The sequence below is a fragment of the Paroedura picta genome, chromosome 12 (assembly GCF_049243985.1).
Source record: "Paroedura picta isolate Pp20150507F chromosome 12, Ppicta_v3.0, whole genome shotgun sequence".
Classification (NCBI taxonomy): domain Eukaryota; kingdom Metazoa; phylum Chordata; class Lepidosauria; order Squamata; family Gekkonidae; genus Paroedura; species Paroedura picta.
In genome coordinates this window covers 36,735,249-36,752,622 of record NC_135380.1, presented here as the reverse complement: position 1 = coordinate 36,752,622, position 17,374 = coordinate 36,735,249, and the positions used below count along the sequence as shown (strand labels likewise).

Here is a 17,374-nt window from a genome sequence, read left to right as displayed (position 1 = left end):
TGGTACTCCATGGAGATCTCCCATCCAAACAATAGCCAGGGCCGACCATGTTTAGCTTTCGAGGTGTGACAAGATCATGGGCACCTGGGCCATCCAAGTGAAGGCCTTTTACTACACTGATTTATGACTATGATTTAGTGCAGGTGAAATTTCCCACTTTATTTTCCTAATAACCACTGAGGGGTGTGTATGTGCTTTATATCTGATCCAGGGACACCATCTAGAACAGTTCATGCAAAGAACATGAGGTCAGCATCAAACCTGTAAAGACAATTTCTGAATCAACAAACCATTGGGGGAGATCATCTGAATCTCTAACTTGCTAGATGGATTGGGACCAGGCCTGAATTCTGCTCAGTCTTAACCTAAATTTCAGGGGGTGATATGAACTGGAAGAGGTGAGATCCTAGGGCTGGGGTGAACATACCGAGAGGTAGGTCAGCTGAACTGTCAAAAGCTTTCACAACCAGAGTAAACTGGCTGTTAGTGGGCTTTCCAGACTGTGTGGCCAAAGTGGTCTGGTAGTTGTAGTCCCTGATATTTTACCAGTAATTGTGGCGGGAACCTTCTGAGGTCCTCCACACAGCCTGGAAAACACACAACCAGGTGGACCTGCTGCTGGGGCCCACGGCTTCTGATGGGGCCCATTGATGCTAACATCTATGCATCTCCTGACATTCCTACTCACGCTCCCCTTGCTTGCTGCCAAGTGCTTTCTCTCCCACAATCCCAGAAGCCTCATGCTGCTAAGGAAGGGCACGTGGGTGGTACACACAGCAGAGGTGCTCCTGGTTGCCATAGCAATGACACTCAGAGCTGCACCCAGCCCCGCAGGAGAAAGACCATGCAGGCAATGTGAGTGGCTGTCACTGCAGGCGGTAAGAGAGTTTGCAGGTGTAAAGGACATATTGGCTGGGATGGGGCGCAAGTGGGTCTGTAAGCAAGAATGGGTGGTCCTGGTGGCTACAGGAGGCCCATGGAGACTTTCTGTTCCATGCCCCCCCCTAAACCTGTCCCTGAAAGATCTGCATATGTGTTATATTTGTGGAAGTGAATACATGCCTAGAAGAAGAGTGTTTTTTGAGACCCTGCTTTTTCCTGCCTAAGCGTCAAAGCAGCTTACAATCACCTTCCATACTCTCCCCACAACAGCTAGGGGAGGCTGAGAGATAGAATCATAGAATCATAGAGTTGGAAGGGATATCTTGGGTCATCTAGTCCAACCCCCTGTACTATGCAGGACACTCACAACCCTATTGCTCATCCACTGTAACCTGCCAATCCCCTTCAGCCTTCACAGAATCAGCCTCTCCATCAGATGGCTCTGTTTAAAAATTTCCAAAGATAGAGAATCCACCAACTCCCCAGGAAGCCTGTTCCACTGAGAAACCACTCTAACTGTCAGGAACTTCTTCCAGATATTGAGACGGAATTTCTTTTGAATTAATTTCATCCCATTGGTTCTGGTCTGTCCCTCTGGGGCAAGAGAGAACAACTCTGCTCCATCCTCTATATGGCACCCTTTTAAATACTTGAAGATGGTTATCAGATCCCTTCTCAGTCGTCTCTTCTCCAGGCTAAACAGACCAAGCTCCCCCAAAGTGAGAGAACTGCTCTATGAGAACAGTTCTGTGACTTGCTCACAGTCACCCGGCCAGTTGCATGTGCAAGAGGAGCAGGGAATCAAACCCGGTTCCCCAGATTCGAAGCCACTGTTCTTCAGTACTACACCACTTTGGCTTTTCACTGATGTGCTCAGCCAAAAGCTGTACAAAAAGCAGAGAAGACATGATCCTTGGAGCATGGAATTCAGGAGGGCACAGCCTCTCATGGCAAATCAACACAAAGCTTTCTTCTCTGCCTGGGCCAAACTCAGCTCAAAAACTGCTGTGACTCCCTCTCAGCTGCTACTCAGGAAGAATCCTTCTAGAGCACTAAGAGACTCACAGATAGCTGCTGACAAGGATCAAGCCCGGCAAAGTAAGTGCAGCGTGCTCCATGTTGATGTTGCACTGAATTGACGCCCACCATATTCCTGCCTAGAGATTCTGGTTGGAGGGTACGTGGTATGGATAGACCCCTCCCTGAGGATTCCTGGTTGGCACCCAAGTGAGAAATTGATGGGGAGCACTTTATGTCACTTACTGGTTTCCCTAATGGACCAGTGATAGGCCCATTTCCCAAATTGGCCAGTGATTGGCCAAGAGGAAGTGGGTAGGGGAGGATCCCCAGATAGGCATGTATACAGCTGTGCTTCCCAACTGTATTCTGCAGGATCAACCCACTTCTGGGGTTTTTCAAAGCCTGAAGAGTATGTCAGGAGTTTCTCAATGGTAAAAAGTTGAGAAAGGCTGGCTTAGAAGTTTGTTTGAAATCCAGTTAAAGGAATACCCATTCACCCAGCCGGTTATCTGCGCCTGTCTTGTAATTCTGGTTTGTTCCACTTTGCATTCCACTTATCTGAATCCAATTGTACTGGGAGAATTGAGACATGCTCAACACCCCCTCCTACTTTTAATTCTTAAACTGTGATGTTTTATTTCCTCTGTGTTGCTTATCCCCATATTAACCACATAACTATTTTGTTGCAGTGTTTTATCGGTCCTGATGTCATCGGGACAATTACATCCAGATGCATTGGTGTGGTGTTTTAGTGATGCATGCGCTGGTAGAACGCAACACACGAAAAGAGGTCTGACTCCACAGCACATTTTTATTGTGTGCCCCCCTTTCCCCCAGTTTCTATCGCAATACTTTCTTGGGCCTTGTCTTACCAATGCACAGGAGTCCGCGGGTATTTCACTGATGTGCTCAGCCAAACACTATGCAAAAAAGAATCCCAATACGTTTATGCACATGACCACATTGTGGATTTATCAAGGCACATTTGCGCACCCATCATTCAAAGGTGCATCATTCAGATATGGAACTGGAAGCAACAGGAAACTGGAGAGTCTTCCATTCATTAATTAATTGTATTTATTTACTTTATTTTATTATTCCGTTTCTTGACCACACACACACACACCAATTTGCAGAATCAGGGCAGTCCACAACTTTGAAAAACAGCATTTGAAAAAATACAAAATACAGTAAAAGAGTGTGGTGCAGTGGCTGAGAGCGATGTCTTCTAGACTGGCGAGCTGGGTTTGATTCCCCGCTCCTCCACATGCAGCCAGCAGGGTAACTTTGGGCAAGTCACAGCCCTGATAGCCTCACCTACCTCACAGGGGGTCTGTTGTGGGGAGAAGAAGGGAAGCCAATTGTAAGCCACTTTGAGACTCCTTTGGGCAGTGAAAAGTGCCAATCATAAAAAACAACTATTATTATTATTATTTTATGTCCTAACTTCTGCCATACCACCATGTTGTTCAAGTTACCATGATCTATCTGGCTGGCAATACTTTCCCTACCAGCCACAGGCCTGGTGGAAACTCTCCCACTTAGCCTGGAATGAAGAAGAAATAAAAATACAGGGTAGTGTAACACCCCCCTCCCACCCCCCAGAACAACAAAGGAAAGTAACCTGGAAAACTTGTTCCTTGATGCGATGTTTCAGGGGTTTCTCAATGGCAAAAAAACTTGAGAGAAGCTGGTGTAAGTGAATGAGAGGAGGGGGTGTTTTCTGTCCCCTGCCAGGACAAACACGAGCCCTTACAAAAGGAAAGAGCCTATCTTGTTCTCCCACACATGGCTCCCAGAAACAGAATCCCCTTTTATCAGATCTTGGGAAGAAAGAGGAGACCTCTCCGTTTGCATCCACCCCTGGCCGTTTATCTCATCCTTTCAAGAGTTTCTGGCCTTCATCTTCCACTCTCCTCCCGCAGGACGAGCCAGAGCAAGGGCAAAGAAGAAAGTTTCTTACTGACATCCCCTTCGAAGAAAGCCCCCACTAAGCCTCGCCACCGGCCTTTGAATCCGTGCTGGGAAAGCAATTTGCACGGAGGCTGGAGACGTGATACCTTGGAAGGGGGCAAGTCAGGAGAAGGGGGTTCTTCACAACAGCCTTCTAGGGCTGGAGTCATCCTTGAAGGGGAAAAAAAACATATTTAAAAAATGTCATGTAATATGAATTCGACCCCCCTCCCCGGAATACCACACTGGTCTCAGGGAAACAGCCTCCCTTTCTGAGTCATTTGCTGCCTTGGGCTGACTTTCCTTCCCACCCCCCTTAGTGGGGGAGTGGAGGGGGGGGGGGCGATTTCCTCCTCGAGCCATAAATTACATGCAAATGCCTTTTGTGCCTCTGCCGCCTATATATATGTGCGGGTGAGCGCGTGTGCCTTTCACCCGCGCGCCCAGGATCCGGAGAGCGGCTCGGTGCCCTCGCTCTGCCAACTGCGAGAGCTCCCGAGCCCCTTTCGCCCGCAGGCGTCCTATTACAGGCGAGCGAGCGCCGGAGCCAGGCGCGACCAGATCAACCCCGCGAAGCAGCTCGCTCTGATCGCCCTTTGCCTTACCGGCCGGCATCTCTCGCTCGGTCCCCCGCCTTGACGCCCACCGACACGGCGGCCGAGGCAACTTTCCGCGAGTTTATTGCAGGACAGAGAGAGAGAGAGAGAGAGAGGCGCGCAGGCTTTTGAGCATCCCTGTGGATCTCATGGCGACCCGGCCAAGGAGGACCTAATTGATTTCAAAGGCGAGGAGGTAAGGCACGGGGGATGACTCCCTTCTCTCCCTCCCTCTCTCCCCAAGAAAGGTGATCCTTTGACGAACAGGTTCCCGTTTCTCAAAGCTTTCTTTTCCTTTGGAGATGTTGCGGGGGGGGGGGGGGGGGTCCGGGATGCGTATTGAAGTTGCGTTTCTTTGCACCGTCTGACCGGATCGAATCTGGGTTTCCATGGTGCCGCTGGGGACGCATGAATGAATAAGTGAATGAATGAATGAATGAATGAATGAATGAATGAATGAATGAATGAATGAATGAATGAATGAATGAATGAAAGCTGTAATCAAAGATGAGCAGGGCTGGAAATGACAACAGCCGAAGACAGGCACCGGGGAAATGGCGTTGTGGGGGTCCGAGCCAGGGTCCCAAAGTTCCCTCTAGTTTTGAAGACCCTCAAGGAATGGAAAGATCTATGAGAACTTGGTCTCGAGACATCCTTGGGTCGTGTAAGAAAGCCATTTATCCTCCCTTAATTCGAGTGGATTCGCGCTTCTTGCTTTTCGGGGGGCTTTGTCTTTCAAGTACAGTTACGTGTGCATCTGGTGTCCAGGGCAAAAGATGAGAAGGGGAAGTTTGGCACAGATCTTTCCGTTTTCTAGGACTGGAAGCTGGAAAATCTCCGAGGGGAGCATGAAAAGCATTCTTTCTATAGTTAAAGGAGTGAGCTCCTTTTTTCCACATTTGGTCACGTTCCTTTGCTTATTCAGCTCCGCTACAACTTTTGTCCTTCTTGACGGACTGAATAGACCATATGTGCTGGTTTGGATCTGGGGAACTGAATAATCATTCTTTTTTCTTTTTTTTTTAAAAGAAAGAATAAGAGTTTCATAGTGTTTGGCTCCATTTCCTAGCTGGATCTGGCTTCTCGATGTGCAGATGCTTCCCAGCGTCTTTCGCGGTGGTCTTTGGGATTTCAGAGATGGAACATTTCTCTCTTTTAAGGAGCATCTTGAGCCTGAACAATACAGTTCACAGTCTCAGGTTGCTTGGAGAAGTCCCCATCACAGAACTCGGGATTGTTTATTTTTTTTTCCTAAGGAAAAATGCTTAGGTGCACAGCCTTAGTGAAGAGCTATTGCATACCACTTAAAAACCACAGGCGCGATCCAGCTAAGAGCTACTGAAAGCCTGCCTAAAACTACACTGAAAGTGAGTTTTAAGGTTCTGGGGTGGGGATAGCCGGTCTTGCATGGTGGTTAGTGTGGTGGACTTGGAGTGGGAAGGCGGTGGTGGAAAGTGCTGTCCAAGTCACAGTTGACTTAAGGCAGGGGTAGTCAAACTGCGGCCCTCCAGATGTCCATGGACTACAATTCCCAGGAGGGCCGCAGGCTCCTGGGAATTGTAGTCCATGGACATCTGGAGGGCCGCAGTTTGACTACCCTGACTTAAGGTTTTGGAAGGGAAGAGACATTCAGAGGGGGTTTGCCATTGCCCTCCTCTGCATAGCAACCCTTGCAATCTTGAGGGTCTCTCATTCAAGTTCTGACCAGGGCCAACTCTGCTTAGCTTCCAAGATCTGATGAGGTCGGGCTAGCCTGGGCTCTCCGGGTTTGGGTGGAGCAGAAAGACCCAGGTTCAAATCCCCACTCAGACATGGACAGGCAAAGATTATTGTTTTCTGCCTGTCCTGCCACACAGGTTATAGTTGTGTTAAATTATGAGGAATTTTATACCACCTTGAGTTCCTTGCAGAAAGGGTGGAATACAGACATGAGGTTCCTGCAAGGAATTTCAACAGGATTTTGCTTGCATGTGCATTTCTGTTTGGGAGAACACTGAACATCCCAAATGCAAACATGGCTGAGAAGGTCAGTGGGAAAGATGTGTAGCCTGATCCTGTGCACATTTTTTACTAGGGAGTAAGACTCATTGAAACGTGAAAATACTTGCCTGTAGGCAAGTTGGGACTTCAGCATTCAGCCTATATATATTTTCCTAGAAAACTGCCCATACCCATGCGGAAATCTAAACAGAACCCATTGGGGGGTGGAGGTGGGGGTGGGAATAATTTAACAGTGCAATCCTAAACAGTGTTACTTTGGTCTAAGCCTGTTGGAATCAATGGGCTTAGACTGGTGTAACTCTGCCAAGGATTGCAGTATAAATGGCAAAGAAGAATGCATCCGTTTATAACTTTCTATACTCCTGTCTGGTTTTCCTACTCTATTTCTCTATCTTGCAAACTAAGCAAATTAATTGATAAAAAGCAGTGTGGAATGAGTGCCTTTCTTCCAAGGAGTTCTGTTTGAGTCCAGCGATAGTTTATTTACGCCATGTACTTGGATCCACTGGAAGTGCTGAAAAGAAAATGACAGGATGCTGAGCTAGTCAATCTTTGCTGGCAGAAGATGTCACCTGGATTTGTTCTGCTGTAGCCAGAGGATCCATGGGAAGTCTGCAATAGTTGCCTTGCAGACAAATTACTATGAAGATGAAGGGGGGGGGGGGTTGCAGAACTAGGAACACTGATTCCTTCCCACCTGCCTGAGGCAAGTGGGAAGAGGCATCGAATCAACAGCACCTCTTCCAATTGGGTTGCCATCTCTGGATTGGGAAATACATGGGGATTTGGGGGGCGGAGCCTGAGGAGGGCAGGGTTTGAGAAGGGGAGGGATTTAAATAGAATAGGATGCCAGAGAATCCACTTTCCAAAACAGCTGTTTCCTCAGGTGAACTGATATTTATTACCCGGAACTCAGTTGTAATAGAGGGAAATCTCCAGCCATGATCTGGAGGATGGCAACCTGAGTGCTACCACTCACACCAAAAGTAAGCTTGGGTCAGGCGGAGGGGTGTCAGAAGTGATTGTCCTGGATGGGGCCAGTTTATATATTTAGCAGAATTAAGCTCTGTATCTTTCATTGCATTAAATGAAACAAGAATCCAGAAGCAGCCCAAAAATTGAATCACAGTCTTTCTGCCATGAGATTTCCTGGGTCACCATGAGATCCACAGGGATGCTCATAAGCCTACGTTCTTCTTCTTCTTCTTCTTCTTCTTCTTCTTCTTCTTCTTCTTCTTCTTCTTCTTCTTCTTCATACCATATGTAATCCAATCAACTAAGCAGTCATTTTCTCCAGGAGAATTGACCTCTGGAGTGAAGAGCTTAGTTGTCATTCTGAGAGATTTCCAGACCCCATTGAAGGCTGGAAACCTGACTAACCAATGCCACTGGAGGGCCTACAAGCAGGGCCACAAAAGCCAATGTCTCCTACCCGAGCAGCTTGTTGCCTCTGAACATAGAGATGCAGGACAAAGGTACACTGCCACCGAATGCACAGTTGCCTTGGCTAGAAGCCATTGATCACCTATATCTCATGAATTTATGAATACATATCAAAGTAATCTAATTTAGTATATTACTAAGTCTGTGGCAGTGAATTCCATAAGTGAATTCTCTAGGAGGTGAAGGTATCTATCTATCTATCTATCTATCTATCTATCTATCTATCTATCTATCTATCTATCTATCTATCTATCCAGCTAAAAACCCATTAAACCCCCCAATTAAAATGGACTATCACAACATCCACAAACCCAACAATCACAGCAGCAAAATGGTGGAACCCTCAATCACCATTCCTACCCTTCTACAATAGGGAGAAGAAAGGAGAGACACATCAGAAATGATAGTTGTTGTTGGCATCAGGGGGACCCCAATTGCTCTTCCTGCACTAACCCTGCCTCAACCATAGACCTGGCAGAAGAGATCCATTTTGCAGGCCCTGCAGAAGATATCTCTTCTATTTCACTGAGTGACTCCAGGTTCTAACATTATTGGAGAGGAAGAAGAAGAAAAAACCTCCCTATCTGCTTTCTCTATACAGTGCATAATTTTATGGGCCTATATCAAATTCCGGATATGGTCAATGAGACATTACTGATCTGGAAATCCAGTAAAAGTTGGCATGTCCAAAATCTTCTAAAACTGAATGGTTCCAGATGCACCTTAATGGAAGGCCAAACAGTTTCCCCAAGAATAGGAACATTTGGTTTTAGGATTCGGACAGATTGAGAAACATTCCACTATTAAAAACTGAGACCTGATTTTACTGTCGTGCTGTTTCCTTTAATCTTTAGCTTCAGCTCTGATGCAGTTTTTTAAAACCCACTATACATCCTCAAAACTATTGTAAAATGCTAATTATCTGGAGATTTTCCAAGGAATCCCTGAGGTTACTGCAATTTGTTTATTTTAAACGCAGATGCCAATTTTCTGCCTACCAAGGAGGTTCTTGGAGAGTCTCCTAACAATTTGATTCTAATTAGAGCTTTCAAACAACCTAAAACATAAAAGACAAGCAACCTGAAAGGGAGGGATAATCTAACCAGCAGAAGAGCAGCATTAAATTGGAGCAGAGAGTCTCAACACAATAAGAATCAAATACTTTTGGCTTGTCAAGGTCTTTCCAGAACCCTTCAGTATTAAAGGCCTTTGTGAACAACTTCTAAAAGATCAAGGGGTAGCCATTTTGATGACCCTTTAAGAGGAATCCTGTGGGGAGGTGCTGTTCCCATAAAGGCCCCATATCTGATACCTACCTGTTTGCTGAGTTAACTACAACTGAGTTCTGATTCCACGCTGATTCCTACAACTAATCCCACAATTGGCCACAAGGGACTGTTCCTGAAGAACTTCTGCATCTGTCCACCCTTCTGTACTTACACACATTTGGTGCTATGATGTCATCTGTTCAGTCATGTCTGACCCTTGGCGATTCTATAGGAAAGTCTTCACCATGCGCCCCTGTCTCTGACTGCTTCTTTTAGTTGGTCCTTCTCATTTTCTTTTGGCTCAGGCCTCTGCGTTCTCCGTGGGTTACATCGGCAGCTAGGTGTCCATAAATGCCCAGGTTACTGGCAGAGAGCTCCTCCCTTCCCCAGTGGCTTGTTCAGTACTTCATGGCCTAGGGAGCCTGCTACTCCATACCATAGATGGCGTACTTTCCATAGAATTTTCTGGTGCTCTGATAACACACAGCAGAACAAGCAATTTTGTCCACATGTGTGATTGCTTTTTTGCAGAAATCTTGATGCAGTGCATCAGCTCAGGATTAATGGAGAGGAGGGGGGTGGGGAGACACAGAGAGCATGAAGAAACCAAAAGCTGGGACCCCTGGCACATGCACAACATCTCTGTCCTAAATTTAGAAGGGAAAAAGGAACCGCAGAAAAATTCCTAGTGTATCAGTATTGCTCTTGAAACAGGACCAGCAAATTAGTAACTCCAACATCCAAGGAGAAACTGGGATAAGGAAAATGGCAGCAATCTCCAGTTGTCCCTTGGCCAGAAAGCTCTGGAAAGTGATGTGCATTGCACTCCGCATGCTAAGGTGCTCTCAGTCTTTCCCTGCTCAGACACGTTCCTCGTCAGTGGCATATGTCTCCCACATGTGGGAAAAGTTAAAAACCAGGCACACGTCCAACAACTCCCGGCCCTACTCCCCTCCCCAAGTGAGATGTAAATAATCAGCCGAATGGGCTGCTGCTCCACCTGACAAGGGGGTGTCTGTCTGGCGAGCAGGATGTGCGGGGAGGACGCAGGAGGAGGACAGCTTAACGGTTGTTTTGCTAGGTTGTAAAAGAAGCCTTGACGTGTTCTGAGGCGTATTGCCTGGGGAAACTCGATCCATGTGCCCGGACCGGCTAACACATACATTTCATTCTGGGGAAACTCAATCTTCCTTTCCTGAGCGACTTTCTCACTTAATTAGAAAATGTCAGGGAGCTCTCTGAACTTCCAGTCAGTGTTAATAGAGGCTCACTGATAGATGGGCATTGATAGATGCGCATATGTTTTTGAAAGGGTGACTGTAGATGACAGACATTTGAAACACATGCCTGTGGACCCATCTCAAAGGCCCAGGACCGGCTGTTTGGTGTCCAAATGGTAGAAAATACTGATTTATTACTGAGTGATGAATGGAATGGCTTTGTGCTCTTCCATAGGCTTGGAGACATGACCACCATGGTGCCTGGTCAGGCTACTTGAGCAGCCACATTGACAGGTGTGTTCAGTGCATCTGTTTGGAAGAGAACTAATCTCTGAATCAGGATGTTGGACTGGAATCCTGATTGTCTAGGGCAGGGGTAGTCAAACTGCAGCCCTCCAGATGTCCATGGACTACAATTCCCAGGAGCCCTTGCCAGCATTTGCTGGCGAATGCTGGCAAGGGCTCTTGGGAATTGTAGTCCATGGACATCTGGTGGGCCGCAGTTTGACTACCCCTGGTCTAGGGCATGAAAGCAAAGGGGGATAATGTCAAATAGTATTTCTCTGTCTGTCATTAAAATCTTTACTGGCAGCTCTGTGGCACATAGATGGTGCACCCAGTTCTCCTTCCTGCTCTTCCTCCAAGTAGAAGGAGGTAGCAAAGGACCAAGAGACATCAGTTGCTCAATTATGAGTGGTCCCAGCATGAACTAGCCCACTAACCATTTGGTGGCCAAATTCCACTGAAATAGAAGCCCTGGTGCTTCTGTTACCACCTCTGATTGGGGAGGTACGGTTGCATCAAAAAGGCATATCTTAGGGATTCTGGCCTTCATCCGGCTCAGACACAAACCTATTTTATTTTAATTCTTGTTATTGATGTTATGTATTTGCAACATCTGTGTCTCACCTTTCTGTTCAATCAAGGCCAAAAAGGAAAAAAAATAAGTAAAAGCATCATTAAACATATCATAAAACTCATTAAAATGGAGCTAAACTATATAAATAAAACAGAGGACAGCAAATTAAAACACAAGGCACAAAGGGTGGTCATTGAGGGAGAGATAAATGAAACAAACAAACAAAAAGCCTTCATCCACTGGCAGAAGAAGATAGGTGAATATCCCTGAGGAGAGAGTTTCATAATTTTGGTGCCACAGCTTTGAAGACCCTGTCTCAAATGGCCATTCAGGTTTTAAACATGTTTATAGTTCATCAACAGTACCTTGAATTGATGCTGGAATCAAACTGGAAGCCAGAGAAGATGGACCAAGACTGGGGTGATATGGTCCCAATGACCAGGCCAGTTAACATTTTCAGGGGACCTAAGATACACATTGAATGTGTACAGGGATGGGGGGAACTGCAGTAATGTGACCCATGAATCCTCTAAGAATGTGCATCCATTCATCTGTGCATAAATATTTGTAAACAGGTTTTGTGCTGTCAAATTTTGCTGGGTACCTGAATCAATATTTCTGCACATATGCATGTGTAGTTTGTATACATTTCAGGGACAGCACACAGTCTAATAAATGGTTGGGGCTGGAACAATGTTTTGGTCCATTCCCCTACCCAGAAATAGAGTGGCCAGGCCCTGGCCACTGGTAAAGGATGGGGAGCAGGGCAAGAGATCCAAAGTTCAGGTTGGGAAACTCATGGATATTTCGGAATGGACCCAATGGGGTACAATGCCACAGAGTCCACCCTCCAAACCATCCTTATTCTCCAGGAGAATTGACCTCTGTGGTCTGGAGATGAGCTGTTATGGGCTCCCCAGGTCCCTGCCCAGTGCCCATGCATTCAAGGCCCAGCCATAGATCTTCTGAACAAGGTTTTATTCTTTCCTTCTTAGTATTAAGGGGATCTTGCATCATCTAATTAAAAAAAAATGGATGATGTGGTCCCACTCGCGAAAGATTAGACCACTGGGAAGAGGCATGATCTGCCATTGCTTGCAAGCTTACTAGGAGAGAAACAGGACCATCTTGGGGAAGGACATGGGTATGCAGAATGAACTCTTTCCCACCATATGAATCTGAATAGTCTGTTACAACCTGAGATCCTATTGGAAAACAAGGCTGTAAGTTTTAATATTTGGAAAGAAAATTCTACCTGCATAGTTGTTGTTGTTGTTGTTTTCTCTGAAGTTCTTTTCTTCTTCCTCCTGTACCGTATTCCCCAACATGATTTTTCAAGAAAAGTAGTTCTAGCAGGATATCTGGTGCATTGCACGATTCTCCCCATCCATTGTTTTGTACCATACCTTTCTTTTGGTATGTTTTGGGCAGCCTATACATTTCTCTTGCAACAACAATCCTGAGAATTAGATGAAGCTGAGAGACAGAATCTGACAGTCCATGGGTCACACTTTGTGCTTCATGGCAAGGGGGGGGGGGAGGTTTAAAACCAGGTCCTTATACAAGGTCATGCATGGAGGTGTGGGGTGGGGATTTAAACCTCCCCCCCCCGAGTTTTCCTAAAGGAAATAATACAAAAAGCTACTAATTGAATCCATGAAAATCTATTAGTGGTAAGAGATAGAAAAATAAGAGAAAAAGTGTGTAAAATTCAGGAAAAGCGAGAAAGATCTGATTTAGAAGTTCCATGAAGGTTCTGGAAAGGGTTGTGCTCCCCCCACACTTAAAAATCGTGTGCACGGTACTATCCTCGCTATCTGGCATGGTAAACATCAAATCATACTCTCTCTGAAGGATTAGTTCATCCAAACTTCACTTTTATTCCTGGCGAAGCATCCCTCCCCCCCCCCCCCCCTTTATCTCAAAGGAGCGGACAGCCGAGGAGCTGAAATCCCATCAACTTTGGTTGCTGGAGAAGGCAAATTCTTGATTTCACAGTATCTGACAGAACTAGGCCATGCGACCATCACGCTAGGGAGGGAGGGAGGGAAGGGAGAGCCTTCTAGGAACGGCTTCTGTGATCTCACGAGCTCTGGAAACAAAGACATTTCTTTCTCCTGTAAATTTTTATATGCTAGTACCAAGGACAGAGGAATTCTGCCTGGAAAAGAAATACTAGCAAGGAAACACATTGATTGATTTTTTTTTTAAAGCAAGTTACATCCCCTTCAGGAATCAGGACCACAGAAGGGAACCATTGAATGACTTTTAAAGTTGCTTTTTGTACTTGTTCAGGAATTCAGAGGAAGCAACCCTCAAAACTGATCTTGCAGAGATGGATTATGCAGATAGCTTGAGGGAAGCTCTCTCGCCAAGGCTCTCAATAGCTGAAACGTAAAAATCCCACTCTGAGTACAGCTGGTGCAAAGTAGAGTGTTTTAGTTCAATGCACAAGTGTGTTAATTGTGCTTTTTGGAGCTGCCGTTAAGTTCAGCAGAAGAATTAAACTAAGTGATCCCATACTGGATTGAAGTTCAAAATGAGTGAAAGAGGAGGGCTTCTTAGCAGGGCATGGGATCTACCTGTGAAGCAGATGGGTGAGGTGGGAGAGGGGTGTGCTAATGCAGGTCTGCAGGTGTGGGTGCCTTTCTAATGCTTTGGAAAGCAATCGGTAACCACCTCTGCTCATCTCTTGTCTTGAAAGCCCCATGAAGTTCCATCATATAGAGCAGGGGTAGTCAACCTGTAGTCCTCCAGATGTTCATGGACTACAATTCCCATGAGCCCCTGCCAGCAAACGCTGGCAGGGGCTCATGGGAATTGTAGTCCATGAACATCTGGAGGACCACAGGTTGACTACCCCTGTTATAGAGTTTTCAAGGCAAGAGGTGTTCAGAGGACGTTTGCCATTGCCTTTCTCTGCATAGCAATCCCAATCTTCCTAGGTGGTCTCCCATCCATGTACTCACCATGGTCAACCCGGAATCAGCTGTGATCTGACAGCACTCTTTACCATTTCTTTCTGACAAACTTTCTCATTTCAGGAAGGGTTTTTGTTTGTTTGTTTGTCTGTGGTTGCCATCCCTGGAGACTTTATGCATAAAAACTGAACTTGCCTTCCTTGTAAGGACCATTTTATCTTGAGTTAAGGCAGCACTCCACATGTTCATATTGTACAGCTGGTTTGGCATTCTAAAAGGACATTATTTCAAGTAAATTTAGCAGTGACCTGTCATTGCTCTTTGTGCGTGCTCAGATCACATTGGAGCAGTCATTTCCTCAGTCTTGGGATTCAGTTCAGCCCTGGCAGAAAGCCAGGCTAGGAAAAACTGGGAGACATACCCTTTCATCCTTTGGAGTAGGTTATCCTCTGACCATTAAAGAAGTTGGCAATTTGTGAAGAGGAATGGGCAGCTGGAGATTCCAGAACCAGATCATGCATAGTTTACCAGGGCTCAGGGATTCCAGCCTCCAGGTGGAGCCTGGGGATCCCCTGGAATGACAGCTCATCTCCAGACTATAGAGATCAGCTTCTTGGGAGAGAGTGGCTGCTTCAGATAGTGGACATTTTGGCATTGTACTTCACTGAGGTCTACGTCCTCCCTAAGCACCATCCCCAAAGCCCCAAGAGCTTCCCAACCTTGGTCTGGAAACCCTACCCCCATCCCCCCCCCCAAGGGCCAGGAGGACCTGGCAACCATCCCAAGGCTTCCTGTTCATTTGTTGAAGTCTTCATCTATACATTATCAGTGTACACTGATTTTTTTTTTTAGAAAAAAAGCAATTTGATGTATCTCTACTGATAATTTCATTAGGATTTTTTCTGTGTCTAATGTTTTAGAGAATGCACACCTGCACTTCTACACGCTGGTAAATACTACACACACAGAGAACCCCTTGATAATACAGCACACACAACATCTTCAAAACTGTTTTCCGCGACTGTTCCTTGTAATTCATCAGTATGCATCTGCTCACTGATAATGAAGAGATGGATTAAAAGCTGTAACAAATTGCTCATGGATCATGCTTGGACAGTCCGAGTTTTGAAAAACTCAGGATACACAGGACACTGGGAGTTTTGTGAGCATCGCACCTAGCACTTTGGGAGTCTAAATCTGTACGTTTCCTTCTTGCACACCCTGTTGTACTGCTATCTGGCCCACTACACCAAACATATAGGCTCTAGATCTCTACAAGTTCAGCTCTGGAAGATGCCACAAGGGAAGCCTTAAAAGCCAAACCAGAATCATGCCTCTGCTGGCACCTAATTTTATGGCAGAGAAAGCTACTGGGATCTCCATTCATGGATCGTAAACCTGAGCCTTCACTGAAGAGTCAGTGAGGTGTAGTGAGGAGAGTTGTGATGCAGATTACAATATTTATTCTGTCATGAAAGTTTGTTGAGGTGACTTTGGGCCATGCCCAGCTAGTAAATGAAATTATTGTGAGGATAATATGGGGGGGGACCCATGTGAGCTGCTCTCCCCTCCTTTAAGAAAGAGCAGAACAAGACAGAGAGGGAGGATTTAAAAAGAGCAATGGGGGACTTCATATTTACCTCAGAAAGTTTTTGAGGGGATAGGATAGAGAATGGGGTATCGGATCATAAGCTTACTGGAGGAAAGATGGGAAAGGGGAGAAATGAAGAAACAAGAAAAGAATTAATGGCTCAAGATCAGTTTATCGGATAATCTATGGTGGCGCGTTTTGAAAGGAAACACTGCCGAAACAGCAGCCTTGTGTTTAAGGCTCGTATTAGTGGCTGGGATGGACTCGGGGGGGGGGGCTGTTTCTGATGGATTCAGGGGGGGAGGCAGAAGAAGAATGACAAGGCCTATAGGTTTAAGCTGAGCCACTAAAGCACTTGGTGCAATTCACTCTGAAGTCACTTGGGGGGGGGGGACGAGCTCCTGGCCAAGTATAACTTGGCAAAAGAATTTTCCTAAAACAAGTTTAGAAAGCTGTAGATTTTTGCCAGCTGGGCATATTCTTGCCTAAAGGAGAGGAAGGAAAAAAGGGTGGTGGGAAATGGAGAGTTCACACAGACCTGAGATATGAGGAGAACTTCTCTGTAACACATTTGGAGTGGAAAGTAGACGGTTTGATGCATGGGCCATTGGTGCTTTTCATTGGCTTGCTGTGTTTTGTCTTGCGGGACCAGGGAGGCACGAACACACATGAAACTGCCTTATATTGAATCAGAACATTGGTCCATGATTGTCTCCTCAGACAGCCAGTGGCTCTCCAGGGTCTTGGGGAGAGGTCTTTCACATCACGTAGTGCCTGATCCTTTTCATTGGAGATCCCAGGGATTGAACCTGGGACTTTCTGCAGGCCAAGCAGAGATTTTGTCCACTGAACCATAGCTGTTCCCCTATTTCTCTTTTGGTAGGGTCAGAGTCCATAGCCTACTTGGGCATGTGCTTCTGTTCTTCCTGTCCACATAACTACAATGATCATACTTCCCTGCTTCCCCACCCCTCACCCCCCACAAAAGACTTAAGCCAAGAAGCTGTTGCCCTTGTCAAAACCACTTATGATAGTAGTCTCAAAGTAGGAACTGAGAATTCTAACAGAATCATCCTTCTGGGATTAACTCAGTGACAACAGCAACAGATCATCACCAATGCTCATATCCTGGCTTGGCCTGTAGCACAGCTAACAGTGCAGGGACCACTTGGCTCTGCTTTCTCCAGACTCCTTCCAAAGTGAAAATGGCTCAGGTGATGATCTGAGCTAGAGAAGGCCTTCTGAATGGTGCTCAGTCTGGATTGCAGACAAGCATCACAAAGGGAGCAAATTCGTATTCCAAACCAGATAAGGGAGAATTCCGGTGACATCATTTGAACTGCTCCAGCTCTCCGCAGGGGTTAAGCCCTTTTATCTTTGGGTCTTGTGGTTTTTTTAAAGAAATCTCAGACAGCAGCATCCTGATCTCCCAGTAGCCCCAATCCTGGACCGTCCAGACCATGACATCACCGCTCAGAGGAGTGCTAGACGTTATAATGAAGTGCAAACAATGCTTGGGATTTTATTAGGAGAAAGTCACCAAGAGGAGGGGCGGGAGGGGGGTGACGATATGAAGAGTGGGTTCAAAAAAAGCTCAGCAGTCTTCCCTGGGACGGCAAC

General features: G+C 46.1%; 1 protein-coding gene across 8 annotated transcripts in view; it reads left to right on the top strand.

Moving 5' to 3' along the window:
* The first annotated feature begins 4,291 nt into the window (after positions 1-4,291).
* TNC (tenascin C) overlaps positions 4,292-17,374 on the top strand; it is a 91,753-nt gene continuing 78,670 nt past the window's right edge. For 3 of the 8 annotated variants that reach the window (XM_077306929.1, XM_077306928.1, XM_077306930.1), the window contains exon 1: positions 4,292-4,647. The gene's annotated coding sequence lies outside the window, so the exon portion shown is untranslated. The remainder of the gene's footprint in view (positions 4,648-17,374) is intronic. The other 5 variants (XM_077306936.1, XM_077306935.1, XM_077306932.1 and 2 more) reach the window with 4 other exon arrangements.